The 22,798-nt window shown below is 40.0% G+C and overlaps 1 long non-coding RNA gene across 3 annotated transcripts in view; it reads left to right on the forward strand.

The window, feature by feature from the left end:
• Positions 1–17,246, forward strand: part of Gm31195 — a 35,434-nt gene extending 18,188 nt beyond the window's left edge. For 2 of the 3 annotated variants that reach the window (XR_373210.1, XR_373212.1), the window contains 2 exons: positions 16,616–16,701; positions 17,136–17,246. This is a non-coding gene — a long non-coding RNA (predicted gene, 31195). Of the gene's footprint in view, positions 1–16,615; positions 16,702–17,115 lie in introns of all 3 variants that reach the window. The other variant, XR_373211.1, reaches the window with a different exon arrangement.
• The last annotated feature ends 5,552 nt before the right edge of the window (positions 17,247–22,798 follow it).

Genomic DNA, 22,798 nt, shown 5'->3' on the forward strand with positions numbered 1-22,798 from the left:
CTCCAAGAGCAGTGCATGCAGCCAGGCCCTGGCTTCAGGCAGGGGTCCGTACAGCACCCGGGGTTCCTATTACGGTGCCCCCAGGTCTCAGCTTATGAGGTTTTTTAATTCATTAGGTACTTTAGAAAGTAAACTATGCATCTCAAACATGTTCAGTTGCTTAATTTCTTACCAACAGAGGCCCACACATGTGCGGAAAAGACTTGCCCAGGTTTTAAGAATCATGCTTCATTATAGAATGAAAAGGCAAAACATGAATAAAGCCAGGCAGTCATGAGAAAAAATACATTCCATAAAGCAAAGCCTACACTTCACATTACAGCAGAGATTATTCTATTATTGGGTATACCTTTTGCACAAGACTAAATTTATCAATCTATATATGTTGAACCATCCCTGCATCTTTTTGATGAAGCTTACTTAGTCATAGTGGATGACTTTTTAGATCTATTCTTGGATTCGGTTTGTGACTGTTTTATTCAGAGCTTTCGCATCTATTTTCATAAGGAAATTGGTCTGCAGTTCCCTTTCTTTGTTGAATGTTTATTGGGATGAGTTCATTGTCTCTCAAGATAGACACATTTTCCAGGAGAGCTGAAACAAGAAAGAATCTAATGTAGTGGACTCTGCTGGACAGCTTTTGCTTGCTACTTCATGTGGCCTGAGAATTTTATGGCTACTATCCCAGCAAAGATACTTAAGCAACATGCTACTGTTGTGACATTTAAATGTGTAGACTCTGATTGTTCATCAAGACACAATTGTACATAGCAAGAAATGAATTTAACACAGAACTTGGGCAGGTAGGAAATTGAAATAAAGTTAGTCCTTTGTCATAGTATGAGAAGCATTTGGGCAAATTAAGTCTTCTTAGTATTTTCCTACATTAGACTTTAAGGAGGAAGAGTGGATAATAGACTAGTAACTGGACAAAGGCACTAACTAAACACTTGTTAGGTGTGAGGCTCAGTGCTGAATACTTAATTATATCTGACAAAGTTGCTTAGGCTGCTACTATCTACCTGTTATACCAGCAATTCTCAACCCCTTTCACAGGGGTGGCCCTAAGACCCATTGGAAAACAAAGATACTATATTATGATTCATAACAGTAGAAAATTACAGGCATGTAGTAATGAAAATAATTTTATGGTTGGGGAGTCACCACAATATGAGGAACTGTTTTTGAAGAGTTACAACATCAGAAAGGCTGAGAACTACTGTGTTATACTATTATTTCCACATTAGGAAACTCAGAAATGGGAGTGTGGTGGTTTGAATAGGAATGGTCCCCACTGGCTCATATATTTGAGTGCTTGGTCCAAAGTTTGTAGAACTGTTTGGAGAGGATTAAGAGGTGTGGCCTTTTTGGAGGAGGTGTGCTATTAGGTGTGGATTTTGAGGTTTCAAAAGTACAAGTCTTGCTCTGTCTCTGCATCTGGCCTACAGATAAGGATATAAGCTTGTAGGTATGTCTCCAGTGCTATGTCTACCTACCATGGATTAGCCCTCTGGAACTGAAAGCCAGCTCCTAATTAAATGCCCCCTTTCTTTGTAAGTTGACTTGGCCATGGTGTCTGTTCACAGCAAGAGGACAGTGATTAATGCAAGGAGAGGTGAGTAGTGCCTGTGGCTGACTCCATCCTGATGAGATACTAGGATGAACTAGGCTCAACTTCAAGCTTTTCTGGTTTGTGGGAACTGGGTCACTATCACTATCACTATCACTATCAATCACTATCACTATCACTATCACTATCACTATCACTATCACTATCACTATCACTATCACTATCACTATCACTGGATCACTATGGATACTGTCCTTCATTCCTGGTGTGTTGCTCTCTTGGCTGGTTGATTTCTAGTTGCAGAGAGCTAGGAAGATCCTGTGGAGGTAGATGAGAAAGTATGAGGAAAGAGTCCAAACAGGAAGCTGCTGGCTGTCACTCTTCCGGGTAAGTACAGATCTGCTGTAGACCAGGAGAGTAGGTGGGGGTCAGGAGGGAGGGAAAAGAGCTGACATTTAAAGACCTGGAGTGAGCCAGTCACCTTCCTTGACTCTTCACAATCATGGAGAAAATTCATTGACCCTTTCATGTTTTCAGAGCGAGGTTAACAATTTGTATTGGCAAAACTTGGCCGTAGAGAGAGCAGAGAAGGCAGCAGACTTCGTGGCTTATTCCCAGCTAGTACAGCCATGTGTTTCCACAAAGGAAAAAGGCAGTTTTCTCTCTTTGGGTCTCTAGGAGGGCATGAATAGAGTTATGAGGTTGGCTGAAGTCTCCTGAATGCCAAGAGTAAGCATGTGGGATATAAAAATGCCTGCCCTGTCTTCCTCACCTGGAGGCCCCCTGTTTCCCTGGAGAAGCTGGTTTTTAATCAGGGTTGTTATCATAGCCTAAAATAGAGCTTCAAAATGGCTCTCTGCTGAACTCACTGTCCTCCTGTGTAGTATTTGTAGTAAAACTTTTATTTTGATTATGTTAAAGGGTCTTAATCTTAGATATCTGATACCAATGAGTCTCAAGAAGGATTGCTCTCTCTGGCTGGCAGTCCTGTGCTGAGGTAAGGCTGTGCCCTGTCCTAAGTTACTCCATATTGCTTAAAGAGTTGGCTCATTGTTGAAGATGGAGGATACACTGAACCTGGGTGAAGGTGTGGATGATGTCATCTCTCCAGCTCCACCCACACAGCACTCACTGAGAAATGGCTTACTCTTGGGTGTAGAAATAAATAAATTTATTTGGGTAAGTTGGGACCATAGGGATTCATGGACATATCAAAATCATATCATGTAAACAAGACATAGGACTTATTGGACACAATAGACCAAGGACCGAGTGAACTCTCACCGGGATTCTGTAAAGAAGTGCACAGTCCTTTAGGGGCATCAGGTCAGCTCTGTGCCTGCTGTGGTTGTGGTCTGTTTCACTACCATCTGCTGTTCTTCCTGTTTGTGTGCTGGCACCTGAGGTCTACTGATTCATCTAGACCCAGCGCTGTCCTTTCCCCTCCACAGCTTGACTCCACTCTGTAGATTTTCTTCTCAAATCTGTGACCAGCAATGGCCTTACTCAGCAGCCACAGCAGTAGCCACCATTCCAGAAGTTGATGATCTTATGTTCTACAAAGACACCGTTTTAAGTCTCTGTCAGTTTCCTGCCTCTCAGACCTCTAAGACCTCTTGAATTCTAATGTGGTCTATTAATCCTTTGTAGCCATTCCATAATTTATGTAGGTAAGTAGACAGATAATAGGTAGGTAGGTAGGTAGATGACATAGATAGATAGATAGATAGATAGATAGATAGATAGACAGACAGAGATGAAATTTATCCCAAGGGAGCTTCATTTTGAGATCTCTGCCCATGACAGGAAAGGGAGGAAACTTCTGCTTCAATTCTAACTTGTCAGTAATTACCTTGTGTTCTTAGAGACATCATTTAACCTCTTTGGCTTTTCTGTACTTAATAAATGATAATCAGACTCTTATGTCAGAGTTGTCTATGAAGCTATGAGTTGTCTATGGGGCTATGAATCTATGAGCTGTTTATGGAGCTATGAATTGTCTATGGGGCTTAGGACTCTTATCGCCAGTGGGGTACAGAGAAGGCCACCAACCCAGGGCTTGCTCTTCAGTGTGGAAGGCTTCCAGCCTGTCAGAAGGGCACAGTGGCCAGTTCTATCAACCTGTGACTTATAATGACAGTACTTTCAATATGAAGAGTGTCATGGGTTTTAAAAAGAATATTTTATATTTGATTTTCCCCATCCTGCAGAAGGTTCAATTACCTTATAGAATCAGTTAGGAGTAGGAAACTTAAGAGTTAATATATTAACTCAGTACCTCATATATATTCTTTTGTAATTTAACCCAATGGAGAGATGGTTTTTATATCAAAATTTATATTTTAGAGTAAGTTATACCTTAGAACTATGCTAAATTGGTGATGAGAATAGTTGCATATGTAAATCCCAGAATCTTGGCATGTTATGAAAGAAGAAACTGAGGTAAGTCATTTGGCTTTTAGAGTCTCATTCATGCACCTCATTTATAAAACAGAGATAATAAAGGCACTCATGTAGCACTGTTGTTTAGAATATAATTCAGAACCATACATAGGAGATGCTTTGCATATTATCTATTATATACTAAATTCTCAATATTATGCTTTATTATATTTTATCCTCCAGTATGTTGTACAGGTTTCACCAACACTTAAGTAATGTCTTCTTTTTCTAGAGAATACAGAAAAATGTAAGAAGTTACTTTTATGACAAATCAGAAAAATATAAGGAAGCAAACAAAAAGTGATTTGTAAGCTTCCTAACTCAATGATTCCTTTTGGAATTTAAAAGAAAACTGTCTTAGTTCGAGTTTTACTGCTGTGAACAGACACCATTACCAAGGCAACTCTTATAAGGACAACATTTAATTGGAGCTGGCTTACAGGTTCAGAGGTTCAGTCCATTATTATCAAGGTGGGAATGTGGCAGAGTACAGGCAGGCATGGTGCAGGAGAAGTTGAGAGTTCTATATCTCATCTGAAGGCTGATAGAAAAATACTGCCTCCCAGGCAGCTAAGATAAGTGTACTAAGGCCCATGCCCACAGTGCCACACCTACTCCAACAAGGCTACACATCTCCTAATAGTGCCACTCCCTGGGTCAAGTATATACAAACCATCACAAAACCCAACGAATTTTCATGGTTAGAAATGTCAGGTAATAAAGAAGACTCTGTACTATAGGAAAAGAGAAAGGACTCTTTCAGCCCTGGCTGATTTGGGGCTTGCTATGTGGGCCAGGCTGGCACTGAACTTGTAGCCATCCCCCTGCTTCTGCTGTCTTATAGCTCAGATGACAGGAATGTGCTTCCACAGCCTGCACTTCTTGTTTTCCTTAAACAAAATAAGCCTCACACAGAGGCATTTGCTTTTTTCACAGATTAGGTATCCACCCCTATCTAAAGAGCATGCCCATACTTGATTCTCATCTATTTCTGTGTCTGGGAGATTTTTATTCTCTAAATAGATCTCCTGGATTCTTCTTTGTATTCTATAATATAGATAAATTCTTTGTCCTGTTGTTTTGTTTAGTTTGGTTTCTATACAGTTTAACTGTTGTGTACTGAGCAACCCCTACCCAGTGTGGGGAGTTTTGCCAGTATACTCATGAGACTAGCCCCAAGTAGTGGACTGGCTGGGTGGTGCCTCCAAGTTGTGGTGCCTACATCACAGACCCTTGTATTGCCAATTCACACGTCCAGCGGCTCTTTCCCATGTCCCGGGGAAACCCTCTAACTATAAGCACTTTCAAAACTAAAAAGTGGCATTCAGCTTTGCACTTTTTTGTTTCAAGTTTACTATGTGTAAGATCAAGCATCGTTCCCTGTGTTTATACATTTTGTTCTGCTATAAACTGCATGTTTGTAAACTTTGCCCACATCCTATTATATGGTTCATCTTTTACTTTTTCATATGATTTAAAATATATCATTTAAAGAAGAATTAAATTGTATGTAATTTTTATTATATCTTAGGATTAAAAAAATTGCTTAGGATACAGAGCAGGCAAAAGATAACATTTTCTGGCCAGCATATGTTCCCCTTCTGCAGACAGCAGCCAGATCTTCCTTCAGAGTAACTTTTATTTTTACTGAATTCATTTGGGTGTCTGTAGGCTTGGGCACAATGACACATAACCTAAGCTCTACCACCAAAGTTCTACATTCCTCTGGCCACAAACTCCAGAGGATCAAAGGAAACCACTACAACTTTGTATCAATTGAAGAGAGATCAAGTTGTCCCTGGGGATCCACAGGCCAGGGCTCCTGATAGACAATGAGCTATAGGTTTTACATGTAACATGCATGCAGCTTCTCCTATACCCTATATGGTTTTTAATTGCCTATAATAGCTAGTATAAACAAATGTCATACAAATAGTTGTTATATAGCATAGTTCTTAGGTATTATTTATTACTGTGCATTTTTTTTCTTTTTTACTTTTGATCCAGAGTTAGTTGCACATACAAACCTACCTCTGAGGCTGGAGACACTCAATGGTTTTCTCTTTGACTCTGCTGCAGTGCAAGGGCTGAGAGGTTGCTATGGAAACATAGAGCAAGAGAACCTCCACTAAGGACATGGAGGCGGAAGTGCCAATGTAGAGTCAGTAGCATCCTCTCTGAAACAGTAGCGGGCTCAACTGAGATGCTCAACATGAACTGGTAGGCTTCATGCAAGTGTGTTTGTCACATTCTTGGAGAGGAAACATTTTATTTAGCTTACACTTCTACATCATAATCCATCATCATGGGAAGCCTAGGCAGGAACTCAGGGCTGGAGTTTGAAGCAGAAGCCATGGAAGAATTGCTGGCTTGCAATCACACTGGCTTGCTTCCAGGCTCATGTTCAGCTGCCTTTTGTATAGAGCCTGTTCGGGATGGTCTAGTGCTCAGTGGGCTGAGACCTTCCACATCAATTAGCAATTGAGAAACTGTTATGTGTGTCTATAGGTCAATCTGATGGAGGCAATTCTTGGTTCCCAGGTGTGCCAAGTGGACAGAAAAAGAAAAAAGAAAACAAACAAAATCCTCACCTAATCAGGACAACTATGGATTGTGAAAGGGCCACATCCTTTGGAATTTTTAGGCTGCAGCCTGCAATACCCCTCTGTAGAAAGGCAGCGTGACTTTCTTTTTAAGTCGTACATACTGGTAGCTAAGGAAACACCTTGGGTGTCTTTCTTAATTCTGATCCCTTCGTTCACTTTTACTTTCCCTGATTCCTGCAATAACTGAGCATCTGGGCTTGGTACAGCACCACTGTGGGAGGGTGAGTCTCACAGCATCCCCCCCCCCCCGCCACATTTAAATAACTGGAGTTCAAGACTGGAAACATGGAGATGCAAGCTTTAGAGCATCAGTTTCTTACCTTCATATTCCCTTTGGCATGGCAGAAGCTCAATGCTCACTAAGAAGAGTTAAGTGGTAAGGATGTATAAGATAAACTCATGAAATTAGGCTTCTCAAACTGGAATCAGCTAAGTGGAAAGGCATAAAGTCAACTCCTAGAAAGTAAAGCCAGTCATTTATGTCCACTTAAAATGTTTTTAATTTTTTTTACAGTGTGATAGTAGCTGGACTTACAGACCAGAAAAACCCCAAGCTTTGTAATAAAAGCAGCCATGCTGATGAAAGGTGAAAGTTTACTAAGTGTAGATCAAAATGATTTTCTCTCTTCAGGATGAACTCATTAGAAGACTCAGGCTGGAACCATATGGCTTGCATTCAGACCAGCCAAGTGCTAGAGACAGAATTAAAAGGGGAGTGGAGTGCTTTTTATTTTTAGCCCCCAATGGGACCAAGCACTGGGAATAGAACCACCTAGCCATTGCCTGTGCAAATCCATGGAACCCGAGGAGAGCCTGGTCCCAAGTTCTCTTTCCCCCTTTCCTATTTTTCTGGACTGGATAAATTAGAACTCTCCACTCTTCCTCCTTTATGGAATACATCTTCCTCCTTGTTTGTTATAATAGTTGATTTTTTTTTCTGGTACTCTAACAGAATACATAAGATGATGGATAATCAGTAAAGTAAACTATTATACTCATGGTCCCAGGATGGCTTCATCTGGTGAGGGTTTCATGCTATGTCAGAACAGCAGAAAAGTAAATAAGTGGGAACAGGGGAGGAGACAAAATATGATTTGCATTAAAACATACAGTCCTATGAGAAAGGCATTAATCCTTGGGCAACAACCTAATACTCTTAAAGTTGTGCCAAGGACCAGCCTTGGATTGGAGAGGGGTTCTGAGAAAGGGGTGTTGGGGAGCTGCAAAAAGAACAACTTGAAGTCAATTCATAGGTCTAAGCTAACAACCTGTGTTCTGCTTGATAACACAGGCTCACTCATTTTACATATCAATCCAGGTTTCCTTTTGATTATCTTATGAATCAGCATCCTGTGGCTCTGCCTTTGATTCTTAGGAGACAGCAAGCAAACATTTTACTTAACATTGCAAAAGAATTCAGAGAACTGCCTGCTTTTGTTAAGCACAGACAATAAACTAGTTGGGTGGGACCCTTCCCTGAAACCATTTCCACCAAGCCTGGGCCTAACCTTGCACTGTTCTATGCTGACCCTCAACTCAGGAATCTTTCACCTTTGTAAACATAAACAAAAAACTTATCTGATTGGGGTCTCCTGTGATCACAACTCCCTAAATCTCTTTATCTTCTTCTTTAGTAATTTTCTAACAAGTTGACTCACAGCACAGCTGCTTTTATTCCTTTAAATTCATTCCCTCATACAATTCATAATGTATCCTTATTTTTGCATAGTTGAGAAATTATATATTTTTGAACTCATATATTTAGAGCTCTTTCCCATAGCCTTAAGGGCTGTCCTGAAAATCCCAGTGTTTACCATTTCGCTTATACATAGCCACACCCTCAACTCCTGGACTTGTGTTGTTTCTAATCATCATGGAGTCATTAACGTTAATAGGGAGGACATTCCTCAGAAGAAAAGAGTCCTCCACTGGTAGTACTGGTTCCAGAAAATATGCACATTATTATACAAGCAAGCCTATGGCAGCCATCAGCACTGTTGATGCTCACACTGGGGCCCTGTCCCAGGGGCAGGAACCATGTCACTCTGTCTCCACCAAGGCCATACCAGGTTTGGTGAAGTTGCTGCTACCTCTTACTATGGTTATACTGGAGACTGAATTCTAGCATGGTCTTTGGAGAAGATGTTTAATTTGACCATTATGGGGTTTCCCTTTCTTTCCCAGATATATGTCAATCTAGATGGTGGACATGGTTTTTACCAAGAAAAAGGACTGGATTACCAACCTTTGGTCTACTGCTGTTCTAAAATCTAGACCCACACTGACCTGCTGACTCTAGGGTTGGTATTACTGTATATCCATGCCCAAGAACATTTGCCTGGTTTAGGACCTGTCATGTCCTTATCATAATAATTTCTGAGGTTTCCTGTATCCTGTGGCACCTGAATGGCTGTGTTCTTCCCTAGCCAGGAAAACAAAAACAAAAACAAAAACAAAAACAAAAACAAAAACAAAAAAACCCCTCATTTTCCTTCTTCTGAAACAATATACATTCTTTCTTCTTTCCTAGCCTGATTATCCTCTAAGTTGCTCTTGAAAATACTCAACAAAACAAAGATAAGGATAGAAGGGTGTCTTAGGGACTCTATTGCTGTGAAGAGACACCTCATCTATGGCAACTCTACTAAAGCAAAGCATTTCATTAGGGCTGGTTTACAGTCCAGAGAGTCAGTCCATTAAGGCTGTGGTAGGAAGCATTGTGGCACAGGTACACAGGTACACATGGTCCTAGAGAAGTAACTGAGAGTTCTACATCTGGATTGGCAGGCATCAGGAAGTGAAACTGTGAGTCACTGGCATGGCTCAAGGATCTGAGTCACCAAAGTCTGACCAGGGTGACACATTTTCTCCAACAAAGCCACACCTACTTTAACAAGGTCACACCTCCTAATAGTGCCACTCTCTTTGTGCCTGTGGGACCATTTTCATTCAAACTACCTCAATGGCTGATTCTATAAACAGTTCTTTGGTTAAATGAGGAAATTAAAAGCAAACACAAACCAAAATGTAAGCTAATATAGAGAGTGTCTCATATTTAGTGTTGACTTCTTGTCCTCAGCCTCGGTCACCCCACCAGGATGTCAGGCAGAGCTGTTCCACCTCTTAGACACAAGAAGTACAATGTGGGCCTCACTAAGGACATGGGACTTGCAGAATAGTTGATGGCCAACAACCACATATTAACATGAAAATGAGAGACCAAGGGACAGTATTCTTCTGGTTTCCATCTGCACCCTGGAGCTGACCCTGTGCCAAGCTTTCCATACCCGTCCCCCCAAAAGACAGCTGGCCTCCCAGGAGTACTGACACATAGTATTGCAGAAGGGACAAGCCACAGTCAGAGACAGCAAGAACAGCTAACACCAGAGATAACCAGATGGCAAGAGGCAAGGACAAGAACATAATCAAGAGAAACAAGGGATATGTAGCATCATCAGAACCCAGTTCTCCCACCACAGAAAGCCCTGGATACCCCAGCACACCAGAAAAGCCAGACTCTGATTTAAAAATCATATCTCATGATGATGATAGAAGATTTTAAGGATGTAAATAACTCCCTTAAAGAAATACAGGAGAACACAGATAAACAATTAGAGGTCCTTAAAGAGGAAACACAAAAATCTCTTAAAGAATTACAAGAAAACACAACCAAACAGGTGAAAGAATTGAAAAAAAAAACATCCAGGATCTAAAATTGGAAATAGAATCAATAAAGAAATCACAAAGGTTGACAACCCTGGAGATAGAAAACCTAGGAAAGAGATCAGGAGTTGTAGCTCATCACCAACAGAATACAAGTGATAGAAGAGAGAATCTCAGGTGCAGAAGATACCATGGAAAACATTGACACAACAGTCAAAGAAAATGCAAAATGTAAAAAGCTCCCAAAGCAACCAGGTAATCTAGGACAAAATGAGAAGATGAAACCTATGGTGTAGAAAGGAGCAGAGATTTCCCACTTAAAGGGCCAGTAAATATCTTCAACAAAATTATAGAAGAAAACTTCCCTAACCTAGAGAAAGTGATGCCAATGAATATACAAGAAGCCTACAGAACTCCAAATAGACTGGACCAGAAAAGAAATTCCTCCCATCACATAATAGTCAAAACATCAAATACACAAAACAAAGAATATTAAAAGCAGTAAGGGGAAAAGGTCAAGTAATATATAAAGGTAGACCTTTCAGAATTACACCAGACTTCTCAACAGAGACTATGTAAGGTAGAAGATCCTAGGCAGCTGTCATACAGACCCTAAGAGAACAAAAATGCCATCACAGGATACTATACCCAACAAAACTTTGAATTATCATAGATGGAGAAACCAAGATATTCCATGACAAAACAAATTTACACAATATTTTCCCACAAATCCATACTTACAAAGGATAATAAAGGGGAAACTCCAACATATGAAGGGAAACTATACCCTTTGAAAATCAAGACAGTAATCTTTCATCAAATCCAAAAGAAAACACCCACACAAACATAACTCCATCTCTAACAACAAAAATAACAGGAAGCAACAATCATTATTCCTTAATATCTCTTAACATCAATGGACTCAATTCCCCAATAAAAAGACATAGACTAAGAGACTGAACTCATACACAGCACCCAGCATTTTGCTGCATACAGGAAATGCACCTCACTGACAAAGACAGATACTATCTCAGAGTAAAAGACTGGCAAACAATTTTCCCAGAAAATGGTCCCAAGAAACAAGCTGGAACAGCCATTCTAATATTGAATAAATTTGACTTTCAACTAAACATTATCAAAAAAGATAAAGAAGGACACCTCCTACTCATCAAAGGAAAAATATACCAAGATGAACTCTCGATTCTGAACATCTATGCTCCAAATGCAAGGATACCCACATTCGTAAAAGAAACTTTATTAAAGCTCAAAGCACACATTGCACCTCACACAATAAAAATGGAAGACTTCAACACCCCACTCTCAGCAATGGACAGATCATGAAAGCAGAAACTAAGCCAGAGTTTCTTTTGGGTTTGCTGAAAGAAGATTACAGTGAAACTACTAGAAGTTTTGGACCAAAATGGATTTAATAGATATCTATAGAACATTTCAACCTAAAACAAAAGAATATACCTTCTTTCAGCACCTCATGATACCTTTTCCAAAATTGACCATATAATTGGTCACAAAACAGGCCTCAATAGATGCAAGAAGACTGAAATAATTCCATTCATACTATCAGATCACCAAGGACCAAGGCTGGTCTTAAATAACAACAAAAACAGCAGAAAGCCACATACACATGGAAGCTGAACAACACTCTACTCAATGATAACTTGGTCAAGGAAGACATAAAGAAATTAAAGACTTTTTACATGCTCCACTATGATCATTGTAGCCTTATTTATAATAGCCAGAAGCTGGAACCAAGACAAATGTCCCTCAAGAGAAGAATGGATACAGAAAATGTAGTACATTTACACAATGGATTCTTACTCAGCAATTAAAAACAACGACTTCTCAAAATTCACAGGCAAACGGATGGATCTAGGAAATATCATACTGAGTGAGGTAACTCAGTCACAAAAGCACACACATGGTATGTACTCACGGATAAGTGGATATTAGGCAAAGAGCATGGAATACCCACAATACAACTCACAGACCACATGACTGCTCAAGATGAAGGAAGACCAAAGAGTGGATGCTTCAATCCTACTTAGAAGAGAAAACAGTATAATCAAGGGCAGTAAAGGGTGGGAGGGGCTTGGGAGGAAGAGAGGGAGGGGAGGAGAAAAAGAGGGGCAGAATCAGGTATGGGAGGAGATGGAGGAGATGTACAGAGGGTCAGGAAATTGAACAGAGATGTGTAGCAATGGGGGATGGGTATCTGAGGATAGCAACTAGAAAGTCCTAATGCCAGGAAAGCAAGAGCCTCTAAGGACCCCATGGGGATGACATTAGCTGAAATATCCCACAAAGAGGAGGGAGAACCTGTTGAGACCATATCCAGAGATTAGGCATTGCCCCTCAGTTGAGAAATAGAACCACCCACCCATCTTCAAAATTTTAACCCAGAATTGTTCCAGTCTAAAAGAAATACAGAGACAAAGAGTGGAACAGAGACTGAAGAAAAGACCATCCAGAGACTGCCACACCTCGGATTCATTGCTTATACAGACTCCAAAGTCAGACACTATTGCTAATGCCAAGAAGTACTTGCTGACAGGAACCTGAAACAGCTGTCTAAGAGGCTCTGCCTGATCCTGGCTAATACAGATGTAGATGCTCACAGCCAACAATCAGATTGAGCACAGGGATACCAATGGAGGAGTTAGGGGAAGGACTGAAGGAGCTGAAAGGTCTGTATCTGGCATCAATGGGAGTGGAGGCCATTGGTCCTGTGGAGGCTTGATACCCCTGTGTAGAGGAATGCTAGGGTGTTGAGGCAGGAGTGGGTGGGTGGAGGAGCACCCTCATAGAAGCAGGGTAAGGGGGGATGGGATAGAGGGTTTGCAGAGGGGAACCAGGAAAGGGGATAACATTTGAAATAAAAAAAATCCAATTTAAAAAAAAAGAAAAAAAATGGAAAAAGGGAAAGAAAATGAGAAAACAAAACTGCAACCATCGACAGACTCAGTGCAAAGTCCAGAAGATGGAACGTCCTGCTAATGTCATTAATTGCTAAATTTATTATCCATAATAGTGTCATTTAAAAACAAATTTGTAGGTTGGATTTTTTCAGCTTCTCAAATGAAGTAAATATCTTTCTCAAGCAGGCACATGGTTGGTGAGCAGATATAAAACTATGAACTTGTAAAGGAATCATTCAATGACAAATTTCCAAGAAACAAATTATGAGACTGCATTTTGATATTTTCCCCCAACTCAAAATCATATTTCATATGAGGCCATGTGAATATTCAGTGTTTGATATGATGACCTAGGATTTTAGTCCTTTGGCTTGCTGTGACTGTCTTCCCATACAGGTCAAGGAACCTCTTGTTTTGAAAGAGTAAATGAAGCTCTGGGTACACAGAATGAGTTTGGGGATTCTACCAGTTAAAGACACAGAACTCTATATTTCTGAGCCCTTCTTTTCCTCAGAGATGTCTATGTTTGAGGCAGCAAGTAGGTCTGAAAATTGAGATTGGTGGGGACAGTGATGGATTAAAGACCAGAGGTAAGATTAGATTATGGAAACTTCAGACAGTAGCCTTAAGCTCGGGGATTGCCAGGCTAGCCAGACTTCTGTAAAACAGGATAATAATACAACTGGGGCTTAGACCTTCCCATCATGTCTTATAATTTTCTGAAGGACTCACAGAACTCAGGAATGTATTATACTTAAAGTGATTTTAGTGATTATAGTTGCAGTCAGTCTGTTGCTATACACAGGCATAGTCTGGGAGGGGCCTCTTCAGTTTGGGTTTTCCTTGCTGTAATAAAGACACCATCACTAAATGCAACTTGGGTATGAAAGGGTTTATGAGGCTTACATATCTGATCAGAGTCTATCATTGAAAAAAGCCAAAGCAGGCACTCAATCAAGTCAAGAGACTGGAAGCAGGCACTGAAGGAGAGACCATGGAGACACACTGTTGACCAGCTTGCTCCTGATGGCTTGCTCAGTCTACTTTCTTCTAGCATCCTGGGCCACCATCTCAGGGATGGTTCTACCCATATGGTCTGGACCCTCCCATATCAGTAATAATCAAGAAAATATTCTACAAGCTTGTTAATAGGCAATCTGTTGGAGGCATTTTCTCAGTTGAGTCTATGTTCCACATTTTTCTTCTCAGGTGACTAGCTCATGTAAGAGGATAAACAACCACTGAGGACAGGGTCCACAGATGAAGTCTTAGTGTACCCAGTGCTCAGCACCCTGATCCACCAGGTACACTACTGCCCAGGAAACTTACTGGGTCATGTTAAAGGTTCTATTAGGGTTCTGTCACGTAGACACAGCTGGTCTTTGTGGCGTGACCAGGCCTACTTCTGAGTCATCTCATTGACAAAACCTCAGATATGGCTGAGAGCCCAGGAGTATTGGACAGTTGAGAAAGTCCAAAGAGTTAGAGGTTACTTCCTGGGAACCAAGGACAAAGGCCACTCTAAGTACTTACTACATATGAGTTAGATAACTCAATGTATTATGTACATTATTATAATAATATAATATGATGGTTATATATTATATATAGTAAATAGATGTCCTGAAATGCATTTGGGGCTTCTTTATTTCTGTTATTGATACCAAAACCTATTAGAATCCCCAAAGAGTAAAACAACTTTTAAAGATTTCTTATAGCCTTTTGTCTTGAGGAACTTGAGCTAATTTTTTTCAAGCATGGGTCAAGGAACTCTGGAGGGATGCCATATAATATCACCATAGAACTTCCTTTCTTTTTAAGGAAAAATTATTAATATGTACCAGTCACAAAATATTGTGTTTCATTATATTTCTATACAGTATATCTTGACTATAATCACCCTTGCACACCCTTCTCTTGTCCCAACCCTCACTACTTCCTGCCTCTTCATTTACAGTCTTCCTGCTACTTTTAACTAGTTTTAACATAATTTGACTCAAGTGGTAAGAGAAGACAGCAATATCTGTTGTTTTTAATTTAACATGGTGGCCTCAGGTCATCTCCCCCACCCCCCGACAAAGTGATTTCATTCTTCTTCATGGCTGAATAGAACTCCCTTGTCCTGCTCACAGGGAGCTTCTCTATTTGCATGTCCACTGATTCTATTAGACACATCTGTTAAAGGCTAAAGCTAAGTTTCTTCACTATTAAGGAGAGAGGGATTTTGTCAAGTCTCAAAGATGACTTCATAGGGAGTCCTCTCTAATTTGCTAGAGCTTCTGGTGCTTGTGGTAAGGGGACCCAATCATCCTAGGCATAACACAATGAGGGGTTCACAGGAATCTGAGCCATTGAGCAGGTAAAATCTGGGGCTCCCACCTGAGCTTCAGAACACATCAAATTCTCACTCATGGAAATAAGGCTGAAATAGTCCTGTAGGTTGCTATTTAATGTTGGAGTCAGCTGTCTTCAAGGAATGTTACCTTGTTCTTCCTCATTATTCACTCCTCTTCCCACTGTTTACTTCTGAAGAGTGTAGAGAACTGAAGAAAAAACCATGAATGAATCTTTGTAAATTTTAAAAATAATACTCTTAATTAGGTCTTTGCTGAAAAGTCCACTAGGCAGCATGAACAAATATTATGGAAGGAAAGTGGTAATAATGGAAACTATGAACTAATATAAATTTTATAATCCTATTAATATGGAAGCCCAGGTAGACTAGAAACCAAAAGGTTAGAGCAGTGGTTCTCAGCCTTCCTGATGCTGTGACCCTTTAACACCATTCCTCATGTTGTGATGACCCCAACCATAAAATTATTTCATTGCTACTTCATAACTGTGATTTTGCTACTATTCTGAATTGTAATGTAAATACCTGATATGTGGGATCTCTGATTTGAGACCCCAAGGGGGTATCAACCCAGCAGTGGAGAACTGCTGGTTTAGAGGACCATTGGTCATCACCCATCCAGCTGTTAGGTGGATCATGGCCACGTTCTTTTATTCTATGAAATTCACAGCAGGCAAACATGTGTTAAGCAATTGGCAGGAAGACAATTTGAAGAGTGACTTTTGTCATTCACAGAGTGGAAATGAACTGGTACTTCTGTCCCTTCTGTGAACATGCCTCTTTGTTTTAGCGTCCTCATCCACTGAACAGGAGCACAGACCCTAGAGGGCATTAGACACTGGAATCACAAGTCCCATTTCACTGCCATCTGTTATGCTACTGAGTAAGCTCTGCTGAAAACCTTCCACCTTATAAAATGTTGAAAAGCACCTACACCTGAGAATAAGAAAAATCTAGCCATGCTTGGTTTCTTGACTGGTCCAGAGCAAACGGTATCTTGAGGGTGATCCTGGCTTGAAGTAATGAACTTCTCTGTTTGTGACTTCAGGGTCCAGAACTGAAACCCGGTGGAGAGAGGAAGGATCTTATGGGTCAAGTGAAGCTGATTAAAACGTAGAGGAACATGGACAACAGGTGAGACAAATACAACTCACAGTGTGCTCTGTCCTGTACATCTAAAAATATTTCACCTCAATAGCCCCTTTTCATCTAGTGAGCATAGAGCAAACCCATTAGTAACAGTCCATCTCCCGTGAGACCCTGTGCTGCTGAGCTCTGACTGTGAGGTCGGGGCTCCTACACTCTTTTAATAAACCCTTTCATGTGTTCTTTCAGGAAATTGTTTCAGACTAGAACATCTGGGATGAATTTGAAATTCTACTATGTGTGGTTAAAAAAAAGAAAGGAAGGAAGGAAGGAAGGAAGGAAGGAAGGAAGGAAGGAAGGAAGGAAGGAAGGAAAAGAAAGGAAGGAAGGACAATCCAGTTAATTAGCAACAAAAATGGAAACATTGTTTTGTTTTGTTTTGTTTTACCCCAACTGATCAAGCTGGTTTTCCTTCGCATCAGCACTACACACCTGGAGATGCAGACATCCTGACCCACCCAGGAGCTGCCTCGGTCATGGGCTGACTGCAGAAAAGATGCTTCAGATGGATAGGTATGATTGTCACAGATGCAAGGTGTAGAGCCCTGTATCCAGCTCTTGTTCTTTCTTGTTTATTATTTGTTTTGCTTCCAAGTGAGCTTCAATGTCTGCTCTGTGATCAGCCCTTCATTCAGTGGCTATGACCCCATGACCTTAAAAAAACCTAGTAAACAACAACAACAACAGCCCCCAAACCATTACATTTAGCACCTGAGACTTGGTGTTGTGATACATCCATTGAATGATGGATAAATCACCATCATTGTAACCATTTTAAGTGTGATGTTCAGTAGTGCTGAACGTCACACTATTGGGCTTTCCATCTTGCAACACTGTAACCACCAGCCTTGAAGCCTGAGTTCTTTCTTACTTAGCTTTGCCCCCTTTAGCAGCTGCTTTTGATTCTGTTTCTGTGAGTTCGACTTGGCATGCCTGCATGAGTAGATCATAAATTTTTTGCCTTGTCATTGGTCATTGATTGTTTTTCACTCAGGATCATTAGAGTTCATCCCTGCTATGACATGTGCCAAGATTACTTTCTTGGTCTTTATTTTCTTTTTCTGGAGACAAAGTCTTGCTGCACAGTTTAGGACTTGAACCTTGCTACTGTCCTGCCTCAGTCTCCCTAATGCTGAAATTACAGGCACACATTACCATGCCTGGATAGAATCTCATAAATTTTTAGAGCAATATAATGTTTTAATATATGCATCTTTCTTTAATATATAAATACATTTTGATTTACATATATTGTATAATATGCATTAATGTACTAAAATCAACATATGTTCTTTTAAAAATCACTCCTTTGAGATAAAGTTTATGATTTTTATCTTCTCATAAAAGAAATTAACCTAATGCATGTAAGTGGACAATTTGCCATGTCATTGCTATCTTCACTAATTAAAGATTAGATTCTTACTCATTTTTGGATATAATTAGAAAATCTGTCTTCCCTTTCCTCCCCCAATCTCCCGTATACCACTCTATCTCCTCCTAATTTATGACCTCGTTTTGCACTAATTATTATTAAATGCATAATTTATATGTATATACACAGATGTTCCTACCTACAAACTGTTCAGTCTGTATAATGCCACTGTGGGTGCATTTTCTTTTTATTATTAGATATTTTCTTTATTTACATTTCAAATGTTATCCCCTTTCCTAGTTTCCCCTTGAGAAATCCCCTATCTCTTTCCCCCTCCCCCTCTGCACCAATCCATCCACTCCCATTCCTGGTCCTGGCATTCCCCTATACTGGGGCATAGAACCTTCACAGGGCCTAGGGCCGCTCCTCCCATTGATGACCGACTAGGCCATTCTCTGCTACATATATAGCTAGAGACACAAGTTCTACCATGTGTTTTCTTTGATTGGTGCTATAGTTCCAAGGAGCTCTGGTGGTACTGATTAGTTCATATTGATGTTCCTCCTATGGGGCTTCAGTCCCCTTCAGCTCCCTGGATATTTCTCTGGTTCCTTCACTGGGAACCTTGTGCTCCATCCAGTGGATAACTGTGAGTATCCACTTCTGCATTTGCCAGGCAATGGCAGAGCCTCATAAGAGACAGATCAGGCTCCTACCAGCAGGCTCTTGTTGGAATCTGCCTAGTGACTGAGTTTGATGGTTGTTTATGGGGTGGATCCCCATGTGGGGCAGTCTCTGGATGGTCCTTCCTTCTGTCTCAGCTCCTAACTTTGTCTCTGTAACTCCTTTCATGGGTATTTTGTTCCCTTTTCTAAGAAGGAACAAAGTATCCACACGTTGGTCTTCCTTCTTCTTAGTTTCATGTGTTTTGCAAATTGTATCTTGGGTATTCTAAATTTCTGGGTAATATCCACTTATCAGTGAGTACATATCATGTGAGTTTTTTTGTGATTGGGTTACCTCAATCAGGATGATGCCCTCCAGGTCCATCCATTTGCCTAGGGATATCATAAATTCATTCTTTTTAATAGCTGAGTAGTAATCCATTGTGAAAATGTACCACATTTTCTGTATCCATTCTTCTGTTGAGGGACATCTGGGTTCTCTCCAGCTTCTGGCTATTATAAATAAGGCTGCTATGAACATAGTGAAACATGTGTCCTTATTACCAGTTGGTACATCTTCTGGGTATATGCTCAGGAGAGGTATTGCTGGATCTTCTGGTAGTACTATGTCCAATTTTCTGAGGAACCACCAGACTGATTTCCAGAGTGGTTGTACCAGATTGTAATCCCACCAGCAATGGAGGAGTGTTCCTCTTTCTCTGCATGCTCACCAGTATCTGTTGTCACCTGAATTTTTGATCTTAGCCATTCTCACTGGTGTGAGGTGGAATCTCAGGGTTGTTTTGATTTGCATTTCCCTGATGATTAAGGATGTTGAACATTTTTTCAGGTGCTTCTCAGCCATTCAGTATTCCTCAGTTGAGAATTCTTTGTTTAGCTCGCTACCCCATTTTTAAATAGGGTTATTTGATTTTCTGGAGTCCAGCTTCTTGAGTTCTTTGTATATATTGGATATTAGTCCTCTATCTGATGTTGGATTGGTAAAGACCCTTTTCCAATCTGTTGGTGGCCTTTTTGTCTTATTGACGGTATCTTTTGCCTTACAGAAGCTTTGCAATTTTATGAGGTCTCATTTGTTGATTCTTGATCTTACAGCACAAGCCATTGCTCTTCTGTTCAGGAATCTTTCCTCTGTGCCCATATCTTAGAGGCTTTTCCCCACTTTCTCCTCTATAAGTTTCAGTCTCATTGGTTTTATGTGGAGTTCCTCGATGCATTTAGACTTGAGCGTAATACAAGGAGATAGGGATGGAGCAATTCACATTCTACTACATGATAACTGCCAGTTAAGCCAGCACCATTTGTTGAAAACTCTGTCCTTTTTCCACTGGATGGTTTTAGCTCCCTTGTCAAAGATCAAGTATGAGGGTTCATTTTTGGGTCTTCAATTCTATTCCATTGATCTACCTGTCTGCTGCTGTACCAGTACCGTGCAGTTTTTAATCACAATTGCTCTGTAGTACACAGCTTGAGGCCAGGGATGGTGGTTCCACCAGAGGTTCTTTTATTGTTGAGAATAGTTTTTGCTATCCTAGGTTTTTTGTTATTCCAGATGGATTTGCAAATTGCCCTTTCTAATTGGGTGAAGAATTGAGTTGGAATTTTGATGGGGATTGCATTGAATCTGTAGATTGCTTTTGGCAAGATAGCCATTTTTACTATATTAATCCTGCCAATCCATGAGCATGGGAGATCTTTCCATCTTCTAAGATCTTCTTAGATTTCTTTCTTCAGAGACCTGAAGTTCTCATCATACAGATTTTTCAATAGCTTAGTTAGAGTCACACCAAGGTATTTTATATTGTTTGTGATTATTGTGAAGGGTGTTGTTTCCCTAATTTCTTTTTCAACCTGTTTATCCTTTGTGTAGAGAAAGGCCACTAATTTGTTTGAGTTAATTTTATATCCAGCTACTGCACTGTAGCTGTTTATCAGGTTTAGGAGTTCTCTGGTGGAATTTTTAGGGTCATTTATATATACTATCATATCATCTGCAAATAGTGATATTTTGACTTCCTCCTTTCCAATTTGTATCCACTTGATCTCCTTTTGTTGTCTAATTGCTCTGGCTAGGACTTCGAGTACTATATTGAATAGGTAGGGAGAAAGTGGGCAGCCTTGTCTAGTCCCTTCAAGTTTCTCTCCATTTAGTTTGATGTTGGCTACTGGTTTGCTGTATATTGCTTTTATTATGTTTAGGTATGGGCCTTGAATTTCTGATCTTTCCAAGTTTTTTTTTTTTTATCATGAATGGGTGTTGGACTTTGTCAAATGCTTTCTCAGCATCTAATGAGATGATCATGTGGTTTTTGTCTTTCAGTTTGTTTATATAGTGGATTACTTTGATGGATTTCCATATATTAAACCATCCCTGCAACCCTGAAATGGAGCCTATTTGTTCATGATGGTTGATCATTTTGATCTGTTCTTGGATTTGGTTAGAGAGAATTTTATTGAGTATTTTTGCATTGATATTTTTAAGGGAAATTGGTTTGTTTCTTTGTTGAATCTTTATGTGGTTTAGGTATCAGAGTAATTGTGGCTTCATAGAATGAATTGAGTAGAGTACCTTCTGTTTCTATTTTGTGGAATAGTTTGAGGACAATTGAAATTAGGTCTTCTTTGAAGGTCTGATAGAACTCTACACTAAACCCATCTGGTTCTGGGCTTCTTTTGGTTGGGAGACTATTAATGACTGCCTTTATTTCTTTAGGGGAAATGGGACTATTTAGATCATTCATCTGATCCTGATTTAATTGTGGTACCTAGTATCTGTCTAGGAAATTGTCCATTTCATCCAGGTTTTCCAGTTTTGTTGAGTATAGCCTTTTGTAGTAGGATATGATGATGTTTTGGATTTCCTCAGGTTCTGTTGTTATGTCTCCTTTTTTATTTCTGATTTTGTTAATTAGTATACTGTCCTTGTGCCCTCTAGTTAGTCTGGCACAAGACTAATGGTGTATCTATGTTGTTGATTTTCTCAAAGAACCAGCTCCTGGTTTGGTTGATTTTTTGAATAGTTCTTTTTGTTTCCACTTCGTTGATTTCAGCCTTAACTTGATTATTAAGTTGATTATTTCCTGCCCTCTACTCCTCTTTGGTGAATTTGCTTCCTTTTGTTCTAGAGCTTCTAGGTGTGCTGTCAGGCTGCTAGTGTGTGCTCTCTCTAGTTTCTTTTTGGCAGCACTCAGAGCTATGAGTTTTCCTCTTAGGACTGCTTTCAGTGTGTCCCATAAGTTTGGGTATGTTGTGCTTCATTTTCATTAAACTCTAAAACGTCTTTAATTTCTTTCTTTATTTCTTCCTTGACCAAGGTATCATTGAGTAGAGTGTTGTTCAGTTTCCATGTGAATGTTGGCTTTCTATATGTTGTTATTGAAGATCAGCCTTTTTCCGTTGTCATCTGATAGGGTGCATGGGATAATTTCAATATTTTTGTATTTGTTGAGGCCTGTTTTGTAACTGATTATATGGTCAGTTTTGGAGAAGTTACCATGAGGTGCTGAGAAGATGGTATATCCTTTTGTTTTATGGTAAAATATTCTGTAGATATCTGTTAAATCTATTTGTTCTATAACTTCTGTTAGTTTCTATGTGTCTTTATTAGTTTCTGTTTCCAGGATCCGTCCACGATGAGAGTGGGGTGTTGAAGTCTCCTACTATTATTGTGTGAGGTGCAATATGTGCTTTGAGCTTTACTATAGTTTCTTTAATGAATGTTGATGCCCTTGCATTTGGAGCATAGATATTCAGAATTGAGAGTTCATCTTGGAAGATTTTACCTTTGATGAATATGAAGTGCCCCTCCTTGTCTTGTTTGATAACTTTGGGTTGGAAGTCGATTTTATTCGATACTAGAATGGCTACTCCAGCTTGTTTCTTTGGACCATTTGCTTGGAAAATTGTTTTCCAGCCTTATACTCTGAGGTAGTGTCTGTCTTTTCCCTGAGGTGGATTTCCTGTAAGCAGCAAAATGTTGGGTCCTGTTTATGTAGCCAGTCTGTTAGTTTATGTCTTTTTATTGGGG

Source organism: Mus musculus, chromosome 1 (assembly GCF_000001635.26).
Source record: "Mus musculus strain C57BL/6J chromosome 1, GRCm38.p6 C57BL/6J".
In the NCBI taxonomy this organism is placed as follows: Eukaryota; Metazoa; Chordata; class Mammalia; order Rodentia; family Muridae; genus Mus; species Mus musculus.